The sequence below is a fragment of the Corvus brachyrhynchos genome, unplaced genomic scaffold, assembly GCF_000691975.1.
Source record: "Corvus brachyrhynchos isolate BGI_N302 unplaced genomic scaffold, ASM69197v1 scaffold116, whole genome shotgun sequence".
NCBI classification, from domain to species: Eukaryota; Metazoa; Chordata; class Aves; order Passeriformes; family Corvidae; genus Corvus; species Corvus brachyrhynchos.
In genome coordinates, this window is record NW_008240221.1 from 5,977,115 (window position 1) to 5,985,966 (window position 8,852).

The window sequence follows — 8,852 nt, forward strand, 5'->3', positions numbered from 1 at the left end:
GGAGAGGAGAGGAGAGGAGAGGAGAGGAGAGGAGAGGAGAGGGATGGGGAAGAGAAGGGAAGGGAAGGGAAGAAAAAGGGAAGGGAAGGGGCTCAGCCTAAAGCCACAGCTGGTCTAAAGTTTTCTGCTTTCTCTTCCTTTCTTTTTCACCCACCATTCAATGTTCTCAGGGAGGGAGTATGATCACAATCCTCTCACATTCTTGCCCTGCAGGAGAGCAGCTTTTTTCCTAAGGACACTGACTGTTAAGTCAGAGGCTGAGGAACTTTGACAGCATTTGACAAGTCAGAGGCAATACACCTTTACTAAAGAAACAGACAACTTTGAATGTGGATTTTTACTTAAAAGACCATAAATAGCAATGGTGACATACTCCTTCTTATGTGGCAGTATGTGGTATAACAGGTGACTCTGCATTCCACATACATGAAAGGTGTAATAACCAAACATCCTTGTTTTATTATTATATTGGGACAGGGAGAAGCTTTAACTCCCACACTACCTCCACCACCCAAAATGGAGGGCAGTTTTGACCTCTTTGGTACTGGCTTCAAGCAGGACAGACATGTTTTGACGGAGACAACACCACCAAGAATGGCCTGTGGCTGTGTTTCAGCCTGAGTCACCTGAAAGAAAACCTCTGCTCTGCAGCTGGGTAACATCACTTTTTGAAATCAAGTGTTTCTAAAATATCTCAGGAATACTTTGAAAAATTCCGACTGTACAGTCTTTCTTGGGCTGAGAGTGGTTACACCATGGAGACTAAACACATCCCAGAATACCTTTCAACTTCAGAAGTCACAGAAAATACACTCTAATTATTCTTTAGAGATCATATTACATCAGTAATGACTATGTAATAAGGGGCATTTCATCACAGCAATATTTTCCATAGCAATGCACCCTGAAAGGTTTGTACTGTGAGGCAGACCTGGGGTTAGAGACCACAAAGCAGCACTTCGTTCTATGTAGCACAGTAATTGTTCTGATGCTACAGAAGGCCAGGAAACTACTGAGCAGCCACTTTCTTACAGGATGACTTTTCTGGATTATTCACAGGAACACACATTAATATTTTACTCTGTTTGGCACCATTTATGCATGGAAAGCTTTACAGTTATTAAAGCTGGATTCTGTAACTGACACACAGAATCTTCACTGTGTGCCCTTGTTTGCTCTATGGCTTTGGAAGGATGTTAGGAGAAGGTATGAACAGTTTCCACCACATCTACAGACCTTGGCAGAGAATTACAAAATTTCATGGCCATTCTGTCTTCCATTAGGCCAAGCAGAAATAGATGAATGCAAGCTGCTCCTCTGTGTTCAAACAGGACAGGGGAGAGGAAAGGAAAAGAATACAATTTAGACTGTCTACGATCTGTGTAAGTGCAGGGATGTGTGCACTGGTGTAGGCATTAGGCATCCATTTGCTTCACAAATGGCTGTAGCAATTTAAGGGATTTTCCCCACAGTCCCTGCCTCTGGCTGTAGGTTGCAGTGTCTGAACACACTTAAACTGCTTCAGTGTAATGACCAGTAAACTAAAAGGTCAAAGGACCATAGCTGAAGCTAAGTTCTAGGCTTCATGCTAAAACACATGAGGTGGGTTCATACTTCTTTTCTCCTGCCAAAGTTGATGAGGTATTATTCTCTGGTTCACGTGAAGCAAAAATACCAAACTGCTTCAGCTGCTTGTTTCATTGAGGACTCATTTAAGTCATAATTGAACAAGACCTGAAATACCCATATGAGACCAGAAAAACCATTATGTGGCCAAGCAAAAAGATGACCTGTGGTTAATTCAGGAAAGCAGTGTAAATTGTTTAGAACCTAGGATGAGAAATTCAACCCTATGATGGTGTTGCTGATAATGGACTGTTTCTGTTTCCAATTGCTTAACTCTTCCTGTTAAAATTAATAAAACCATAGCAAGATTATGGCTTTATCATATTTAAAATATACTAAGTATAATTTTGATAAAGTATTTATAATTAGAGGATGGCTATGAATAAAAATTTGAACTTTCAATTCATGTTATATTCAAAAGAATTTTATTTCTGAATCCTGTACGGCCAAGTAAAGAAGAGAGGAAGGGGAGGAGGGTAAAAGGGAGAGGGCAGAGGGAGAGAGAGAGAGATCATACCAAAAAATAAGCCAGAAAAATGCTCAAGATATTTGTCTGGGAGACCAGTTTTCAATTCTCTGGATAACCCATTAACAATACATTATTAAGAAATTTTTAATGCTTCTCATTGCCTTCAATACAGTAGATCTTATATTTAATCTTAAACCTCTGATAGAAAAACATTTCTGGTCCTAATTAGATTTTTTAAATGTAGTTATATTTATTTTGTCTTAAACTAAATCTTCCACTGATTACAATGGCAAGTATATCCACATAGGTAGGGTGGATAACATATTATAGTGTACTTAAAGTTGCCTTGGTAGAGCTGACTTTGTAGCTTCATTATAAATTCTAGTATTTGATAATCTGAAGTTGCAATTGACTTAAACTCTTTTAAAGGAAAAATAAATTAAAAACTCTTTTACTCTTCCACAGTATAGGACACTGAAATAACACAACCCCATGAGATGTTTTTCTTCCACAGGTTTCAAAGATAGGGGAGAAATTCATAAAATGTCTTTCTTTCTTCAGCAGAGTGAGAACAAACCTCTTTTTCAAATCCCCTGGAGCACAGGAATTATAAGACCAAGTATTTCCAAGCAACTTAAAGTATTTCTGGTTCAAAAGCTTTCAGCAATCACATTTGCACTGTACTAAGAGATCTGCAGCATGAGCACTGCCACAGCCCAATTACCATGATGATGCAGGAGGAAAAGTCTATTCTAAGCTTCGATGGGTTTTCATTAGGCCATGTTAAGAGACCTACTCACAAGGCTCAAGTGGCTCTGCTCTTGGTGGGAGACTTGTCCAGAGAAAATGCTTCAGAAGATGGCAAGTTTTCATCAGAGTTCAAACAAGTTCAGAGCTTATGAATGACACCTCCAGTAAAGGCAGGCAGAGCTATGAAAAGAGGAAGGGGAAGAGACAGTAATAGGTAGAAAAAAGTATCAATACCACAGTTGCTATTTTGTGTTTTTCTTTTGCCTTTCCTAATTTCCTTGCCTTTTTTCTTCACAATTCAAAAACCAGCTACCTGGAAAATTTTCTAAGCCAAAAGAACAGAAACGTCTAGGAAGGGTCAAGGTAAGGAGCTCCTTGTGTTCATTCAGTATAAAGCAGAGTAAAATTTGGCCTGGCCTTGAAATGACTGTAATGTCTGCAATCACAGCAAATTGCACCTGCTGCCAGAAATCATACCAGTAGTTCTGCCTTTTTAATACTACTCCTGCTTATCTTCTCAACCAAGAAATAGCCACTTATATTTCTTGTAAAAAACCAGTGCCATTGTGAATTGCAGAATATTGCAGATGCCAGCCGAGCTATATAGATTTTTCCTATATGAAAACAATTTAAATAAAGGAATTTTTTAAAATAGTCTAATGTATTTAACATTTAAAATGCATTTCAGGGTGCAAGGTAATTCACATTTGAAAGCCACAGGTCATCTTCCCACACACACCAGAGATAAATGAATAGCCCTACATAAGAAAAATTTCTCTGAATGCTCATTACAGAGTTAACGGAAGAATATTTAACTTAGGAAACAGAAAATTGTTCCTGTCCATTTTGAAAAATGAGGGCATACAATTTAAAGTTATTTTGTAGTAGGTCATTCTAAAGAGTCTTAGACAGCCAAGAGGATCAGCCTCTATTATAATGATTATATTTAATAATTACATGTAATGGTTTTACTAGTTTAAAGGATTTTGCAGAAATCAGATCTGTCTCAGCACGATATCTCATAACATCAGCTTAATACATTTATTTTAATAAATACTGAATAAAGTTTATCAGAAGTTATTATTGGAATTATTGATGTTAATGACAAGTCAATGACAGGAAATGAGTTATATTTAATTTTGAACACCAAATGAATGCCAGATCTAACACTGAGCCTTGGACTACTCTATCATATTACAGAATTGTTGGCACTGCACACATCTCATACCCTTCTTAATGGGCTGTGAGAGTGATTGAAACTAAGGAAGGGCATTTTGTTATCCTATTTCATTCTGTAGTCAGTTGCCAAAAAAATGGGTTTATGTACCTAACTATTGACAGCCATTGTCTTTATGTCTCTTTTACCGTACTTTAGTGGTAGATATTATCTAAAATATTTAAATGAAAAGAAAGGAAAATACTGGAAGTTAGGATAAAATTTTGTATCAGACATGTTTTACTTTCCAAAATAAATGAGAAACTTATGGGTCCATTTTCAAATATATTTTTGTTAATGTATGACATTGCAGGCATGCCATATTTCTTTCAAGAGCATCTCAGAAAGTTAGGTGTTAATTCACCTTTAATTACATGCCTGGACATCACAATGGGCATCTAACACTATTTTGATGGATTGAAATACCACTGAAAGTTTGTTTGTCAATATTCAGTTGAATATAAATGGCCTAAGTTTATACTGCAAATAACTTAGGGGCACCAAAAGCAAAATTTGAAAATTACCAAATTAAGCACAGATGGATTACAGAAATCTATGTATAAACTAAAAATCTAAATTCTTTTTACAGTTATTGGGGTAAATTGCACCATATCATAGAACCATAGAATAATAGAATGATTTGGGTTGGAAGAGACATTAAAGAGTATCTAGTTCCAACTTACATTTTTAGGGTGAAATTAATTACATCCTAAAGTATGCATCTAAAATAGGCCTGATGAATCCCCCTCTCAAATATTCCTGTTTTCTGTAATGGCTGTCTCCATTGATTATGAAAAGAAGAGTATAGGACCAGGGAGAGAAGAAGGGGTCAACAAATAAAGAGATCTTAGGGTTGAAACCTGTTCTAATATATCTCATCTGAAATCTCTTTCCAGAACTAGCCAGGTGACAACTAAGTGCTGTGATTTTGGTCTATCAGTCTACACGGTGCAAGAGTTGTTTCATTTGACATAAATCACCAGAACTGTGTCAAGAATAGCACAGATATGTTAATCTACACAAAGTGTCCTCCAAAATATAGATGAATCCTATTCACAACCCCCAAAACTAAATCCCTATTCCTGGGGAAGTTCTTCTATTGTATCTGAATCATGTATCTTGAACTCAAAGAGTTCACTCATTTTTCATTTGTCAATAAAAGTTTTGATTCTTTTCTCAAACCAATGAAAATTATAACACCGAGAAGAGAATAAGGTGATAAAAAGGCCTCACTTTAAAGTGAAAGACAGCAAGTGTAGTAACAAGAAAAAGTTAATAGGAAATCTACATATTTTGGAAGATGTGACTTACTTATTCAAAACACTAGATACCATCTGATATTAACCAAATTGTTATTGTAGGTGATAATTAAAACAAAAATTCTTTCACTAACAGTCACTCCAATGAATTTAAATTTATTCAATTCATGTCTCATTAGTACATATCAAAAATAAATCACTTGCATATGGATCTGAGGAGCTTCTAAATCTTTTTGATTATAAGATATAAGCCATTCGTTCTGCTTCCAATTAAAGGTCAGCCAGTGCTTCTCTTACCACCTTGTTTCCAATGTTTATAAGTTGGCTGTAAAATTTAATTTTGAGTGGAAAAAGTAGGCAACTTTTTCTTTTTTTCAAGGAGAAAAGATTCTTTCTGATAAGTAAAGAAACTATAAAGTAGATCTCTTTTTTAAAATACAGAACATCTTGTAGAACTTCTCAATCACATGATTCTATTATAGTTATTCTACCATGCCTACTTTATATTGTCAGGGGGGCAAAAAGAGAGAGCTGGCCAAGGAAGAAGCAGCCCTTTCTAGTTGGGAAATTGTACTTGTGAGGCAGAAGAGTGGTTCCTACCAAGAAATCCATGTATTGCTTTTATATAAGAAAGCAAAAGGTGGAGAATGGTTTTTGGAAATATATCCCAATGTCTTTATCTGTCAGACGATCAAAAATTGCTCCAGCAGAACATTCCTTGTGCATCAAGTGAGTGTCTCCTTGGACACGTGCAACTCAAAAGCTCTAATAGGTGTCTTGTGAGCTAACCTTGACATTCACTTCATGGGCAGCTGGAGTTCAGTCCAGGTTTGAGGAGATGTGGTTCTCAAAACTCTTTGCCTTGCTCTCCCTTGCAGATGATTTCTTCTGTAAATTATTTTCAGATATCTCACAGCAGATTTTCAGCAAGTTTGTGGATGCTAACCAACTGTGGGGAGTGGTGGATGTGGTAGAGGACCAGGTTGGCATTTAAAGGGATCCTGCCAGTTCGGAGAGATGAGCAGACAGGAACTTCATGAAAATCAGCATGGGCAAATGTCAAGTTCTGCACAGGAGAAGGAATAGGAAGGATACCCCCATTAACCAGAACAGGCTGGGGGCAGACTGGCTGAAAAGTAGTTCTGAAGAAAAAGGCCTGGACATCCTTGTATTCAACAAGCTGAGCATGATCCTCAGTGTGCCCTTGCATCAAAAGTGACCCACCATGTTCTGCATGAGCAGGAGTGTAGTGTGCAGTTCCAGGGAAGGGATCCTTCCCCCCTGTTTGGCACCTGGGGTATCACATCTGAATACTGTGTCCAGTCTGGGGCTCCCTAGTTGAGGTAGATATTTGAGGTAGAGATACTCTACACTGAGAGTAGTCCAGCAAAGACCAGTAAGCTGGGCAAGGGGCTGGAGCACAGGATGTATGAGGAGAGGCTGAGGGAACGGGGTTTGTTCAGTCCTATGAAGAGATGATAAAATGGGGATCTTGCTGCTATCTACAGCCACCTTTCAAGAGAACATAAAGGAGATGGACATGCACAATGGAGAGATGAAAGTCAATGAGAAAGATGGAATCTGGGAAATTCTGATGCAACATAAGAAGTATATTTTTTAGCAGGAAGGTGGTCAAATACCAGAGCAGCTTGCCTAAAGGGGTTGTGCAAAATCAGTCCTTGGAGAGCCTCAGTACTTGACTGAGTAATCTGATCTTACTGGACTTGTTCAGGACAATGGTTGCAGTAGATGACTTCTGGAGAACCCTTCAAATTCATGTGATTCGCAGAGTCCACTTTTACCTCCTTGTAAAAATTCACATTTGCATGTACACCACTGAAATGGTCATTGGAGAGCCAAAACTTTCTCAGAAGCTGATGCCAGAGAAAGTTAAGTTTATTATCTCCGGTAATGTTGCAGTAACACAAATTTATATTTTTAAGATTTTAGGAGTACAAATATTCCAAGACAAAAGGGCAGGCAATTGTAGCTCTAGCAGACCTACAGAAGGCCTTACCCTTCACTTTTAGCAGGCAATTACAGCATTGTCCTTCTTTTCAGCCATTGTCTCCTGTTGGCTCATCTGTGGACACCCATCTGGTTTGAGGGAGGTGGAGGCTGTGCTTCACAAGCTAAGGATCAAGTGTCCTCCTGCACATAATATTTACACTGGCACAAGGGTTATTACACCTTTAACACCTTTTTAGTGTTAAAAGGCTGTAAGATGTCATATTGTAACAGCTGCCTCATAGTGGTATAAATGGCTCCGCAAAGTGCTGAGCAGAGGACATCAAGGCTGTAATGAATTTACTTGCAAGTAGCCTTTGTGTTATTTTTGTTGATTTTTGAATTATGAAGTTACACACAAAATTTTCTCTAAGCTATGTTCAAGTACATATACTGATGCAGAGTTTCGATACTCTGCTGTTAAGAATTTTTGTTATTTGCAGTGTGTGAATCAGCATTTGTCATTAGGAATATTAACTTCACTGTGCTAGGTCTGGCCCTTGATTTTTTTTTTCCCTTAAACACATCTATACTGGGTCAAATTTTTAGAAATTCTGAAACACTGCTCTGATGCAAATAAAACTATTTGGAGAGTGACAAAAAATGTTTGCATACATTAACTTCTTTGGCTACAGAGTCTTTTTGAAACCTCATAAACAATGAAACTGCACATATTAAAATGTGCCCTTTCAGACAGCATATATCACATTCTGCTTTCAATTCCCCTGGGGCAGCCCAACTGCATGTACAAAAAAGGATTTAGCTGTATATAATTTAAGTTGCTCTTTATAAAAAATACTCAGGTTTTGATATATCAAAATATGCCAAAGTGACAAAGCAAACAAACAAAGCCAAATATAAGCCAAGATTCAATAAAAGTAATTTTAGAATTCTGAGACATCGATAGCTTTCCATTTATCTGGTGAACAATATAATGTGCTCATGTGACTATTCACTGAAACAAGTTTCAAAAATCATCAAGCTCTCTGCTCTCTCATTATGCAGGTGGTGTGCAATGCCAGATGCAAAATAATTGACGTGGTTTCAAAGTTCCTTATATCATTTCACAACTCATACATTTTAAAATATGTAGAAACTTGCAATCTGTGTGACAGTGTCTGCTAAAGTCCATTTTTCTAGTTAGTTTTAAACTGTCTTTATAATCAGAAGAATTTAAATATCCAGTGGCATTTTAAGCTATGAATTCTCATTCCTGTACATAACTACTGGAATCTTAGAGAAATAATTATAATAAATTTAAAATAGTTCAAAAATCAGTTGGAAGATAAAGCTCTTTAACACCTTAATATCAAAGTCGTAACAAACAGGATCCTAGTGTTAACATGAAAGCCCCAACTTGTTAAAAAAAGAATTTGTTAGCAGTCTTTCAGGGGACAGGTTCCTAATCTGAGTATCTGGTAATTAGAGTCTATCTATGGCACACAAAAATTAAGATATTTCCCCAATTTTATTCAGTCACTTAAAGAGGATTAGGACTGGTTCAGGCTATTAACAGATCCAGCTG